At 29.7% G+C, this 4,148-nt stretch overlaps 1 non-coding gene across 1 annotated transcript; it reads left to right on the top strand.

Annotated features, from left to right (window-relative positions):
• Window positions 1-3,830: 3,830 nt before the first annotated feature.
• Window positions 3,831-3,937, top strand: LOC131814184 (U6 spliceosomal RNA). Its single transcript, XR_009347185.1, has one exon. It is a non-coding gene; the product is annotated as a U6 spliceosomal RNA (small nuclear RNA).
• The last annotated feature ends 211 nt before the right edge of the window (window positions 3,938-4,148 follow it).

Genomic DNA, 4,148 nt, shown 5'->3' on the forward strand with positions numbered 1-4,148 from the left:
TTACTCAGTTTCCTAATATTTATCTTAAGGTGACCTGATCCAGACTTTTGATCACCTTTGTCTAAATATTTCTATTTTAACAAAGTCCTTTTGAACACTCAGAGACTAAAACTTAGAAAAATACTCTGATTGTTATCTCACTAGAGTGGAAAATATATAGTTACCCATTAACTAATGATATCCATGTCTACATTAGATCCATGACATTTTTAATTCTTGGGAGCTTTTGGCGAAATGAATTTTTTACGCTTCCTTTAAATGAAGCTTTAAGCCATCGCCACATGAATAAAATTAAAGAACTAAATGAAAACAAGCCAAGTATTTACAGAGTAATAGAATGTGCAGTGGAAAGAGTACAATTCTGAAATCATGAAGCCTAAATTAGTGTGATGCATCTTTATCATCCATGTAATCATAAACCAGTTATCTAAATGTGTTAGCCTCAGTTTTGTCACCCATGAAATGGTGATGATAATACTTATTATGCAGAGTTGTTGTGTGGATGTAATGAAGCATGGAGCACGAGAGTCTCTTATTCCATGCTAAAATGATAGCTATTTTTATACTTATAATAATTCTAATAATAGTAATTAAATTGTTCAAAATGATAATATTCATTTATATTGAGGCATTGTATTGACTCTTCATAGACACATTTACCAAAATAAATTTCATTTTACTTTACCCCTTCTGAGGATATATATTCCTTAATTCAATACGAATCTCATTATGAATAATAATTATCATAATAAATATGCTGATTTTTCTTCTATTTATTTTTAGGGAAGTGTCCTTTACTGTTGAACATAAAGAAACTTAAGCAAGTCTGTCTTATTCAAAATTTGCATGCTGCTTTCTTATGAAACTAGATTATAGAGTTGTATGAAATAAATTCATGCAGTTAAGACATTTATGTTTGGAAAACTGGGTGGTCAGTTCAGTATTTCAAAAGAAGATTTTAAATTTAAACCTTAAAACTGAGCTCTTTCAGCCTTATTTATAGACCATCCTTCATGCTTCATAAGTATTCCTTCATTGTAAACTAACTAATAGTGTTTGTCACAGTGTATATAACTAAAATGGATGTTGTATATCATTATTTCAGAGTTAGTTGCAGTTTCTACTTCCTTAATTCCTTTTTTGAAAAATAGATTAATTCTACAAAAAGTTTTTTCCAGCTTTATTGAAAAATAATTGACATATTGTAATTTGTAAATTTAAGAAATGATTTCTTATAACACTGCAAACTTTTAACATTGTGTAAATTTTGTACAATTTGATAAATTGGCATACATCTGTATTGCAATATAATCTACATATAAATGTTAATACATCTACTATCTCATATAGTTGCCACTGTTTTTTATGCATGTATGGTAAGGAATTTTAAGATCTACTCTCTTAGCAACTTTTATGTATATAGTACAGTAGAGATGAACTTCAGAGGTCTTGTGGGATTTGTTCCAGACTGCCTCAATAAAGCGATTATCTCAATTAACTAAGTCAAATCATTATTATTTTTTTTTGGTTTCCCAGTGCAAATGAAAAATTATGTTTCCCAGTGCATATAAAAAATAAACACTATACTGTACTGTTCAAAAGCATTATGTCTTTAAGGAAAAACAATGTATATACCTTAAGTAAATTAGTTCTGAGATTTCAGTGGGTCATAATTACTGATCACAGATCACCATAAGAAATACAATAATAATGAAAAAACTTGAAATATTGCAAGATTTACCAACATGTGACAGAGAGACACAAAATGAACAAATGTTTAGAAAAATGGTTGCAGCAGAACTATTTTATACAAGATTGCTATAAACTTTCAACTTGTAAGAATGTGATATATGCAAAATTTAATAAAGGGAAGAACAATAAAAAAGTATGTATATATTATTAACTATGATCATCATGCTGTACATTAGATCCCCAGAACTTTTTCATATTATAGATGCAAGTTTGTACCCTTTGACCACCTTATTCTACCCCAGGTTCACCTCTTGTCAACTCAACTCTAAGTTTCCATTAGTTTGCTTTTCCTTCAGATTCTGTATGTAAGGGATATCATAATACATAAATTAAAAAAAATATATAAAATCTTTGAAATATTTCCCTTAGTATAATACCTTCAAGATCCATCCATGCTGTTGTAAATGGCAGTATTTCTTAATTTTTCATGGTTAAGTAGTATTCCATAGTATATATTTACCATACTTTTTTATTCATTCATCCATTAATGGATACTGAAGTTATTTCCATCTCTTGCTTAGAGTTAATAATTTTATAATGAACATAAGAGTGCAGATATGTCTTCGAATAGTGACTTCGTTTCCTTTAGATATATACCTAGAGGTGGGATTACTGAATCATATGGTAATTTTACTTTTAATAATATGAATAATCTCCATACTGTTTTCCATACAAATTTATATCCCTATCACAGTGCATAAGTTCCGCATTTTACCCAATATTTACCAAAATTTGTTAGTTTTATTTTTTTGGTAGTATATATTCTAATAGGTAGTAATATCTTGCTGTGTTTTTCAGAGGTAAACAACAACAACAACAACATAATGACTTTGCCCTGAGTTTTTACGTTGAGCACTTTTTAATGCTCCTGTTGGTCATTTATATAACTTTTTTGAAAAAAAAAGTCTATTGAGATACTTTTGCTATTTTTTAAATTATATATTATTTTCTATTTGTATCTGTTGGTTATTAACCTCTTTTCAGATATAAGATTTGTAAGTATTTTCTTCCATTCTGTGGATTGTGTTTTCATTCTTTCTCTCTCTTTTGTTTTTTTTGGCAATGCAGAAACTTTAGTTTAATGTAATACCATTTATTTATTTTTGCTTCTTTTGCTTGTGTTTTTGGTCTGGTATCCAAAAAATTATTGGCAAAACCAATGTCAAGGAGAATTTTTCCTATGTTTTCCTTTAGGAAATTTAGTTTCATGCATCACATTTAAGTCTTTAATCTATTTCAAGTTAAGATTTATGAGTAATATAAGGTTCCAGTTTCATGCTGGTTTATGTGACTATTCAGTTTTAAATATCATTTATTGAACAGACTATCTTTACCCATTATATATGTTGGCCCCTGTCAAATATTAGGTGACTGTATGAAAGGATTTATTTCTGGACTCTCAATTCTGTTCTACTTGTTTATGGGTCTGTTTTTATGCCAGTATACTTTATTGTTTTGAGCATGAGGGCTTTGTGGTATAGTTTCCAATCAAGAGTGTAATTTCGCTTCTTTATTCTTTCTCAGAACTGCTTTAATTATTTGTTGTCTTTTATGGTCTCATATAAATTTTAGGATTCTTTACTTACTTCTGTAAAAACACAATATTGGTTTTTTTTAAAGATTATTTATTTATTTCACTGAGAGAGATGACAAGCAGGCAGAGAGGCAAGCAGAGAGAGAAGAGGTAGCAGCTTCCTGCTGAGCAGAGAGCCTGATGCAGGGCTCGATCCCAGGACCCTGGGATCATTACCTGAGCCGAAGGCAGCGGCTTAACCCACTGAGCCACCCAGGCGCCCCTAACATTGGATTTTTGATAGGAATTGAATTTACAGATGGTTTTCGGTAGTATGGACATTTTAACAATGTTAATTCTTACCATTCATAAATATGAGCTATCTTTCCATTTATGTCTCCTTCAATTCTTTATCAATGTCATAGTTTATGGGGTACAGATCTTTCATCTTCTTAGTTAAATCTTTTCCTAAGTATTTTATTAGTTTTGATGCTATTGTGAATTAGATTGTTCTCTTTATTTTTTCAGACAGTTCATCATTAGAGTGTTAAAATGCTCCTGTCTTGTGCTTACTTTGGCAGCACATATACTAAAATTGGAATGATGCAGAGAAGATTAGCTTGATCACTGAACAAGGATGACATGAAAAACTGGGAAGCATTCCATATAAAAAAAAAACTTTACAAAACAAAATTCTTGTCTTTTATATATTGATCTTGTATTTGGCAGCTTTACTAAATTTGTTAATTCAAAATTTTTTGTGAATTTTTTAGGATTCTTTTACATGTAAGTTCATGTTATCCAAAAAAAGAAAATTTTACTTCTTCCTTTTTTTTTTTTTTTTTTGAGTCTTTTATTTCTTTGTGTTCCTTTTTTCTCTGGC

The sequence above is a fragment of the Mustela lutreola genome, chromosome 13 (assembly GCF_030435805.1).
Source record: "Mustela lutreola isolate mMusLut2 chromosome 13, mMusLut2.pri, whole genome shotgun sequence".
Classification (NCBI taxonomy): Eukaryota; Metazoa; Chordata; class Mammalia; order Carnivora; family Mustelidae; genus Mustela; species Mustela lutreola.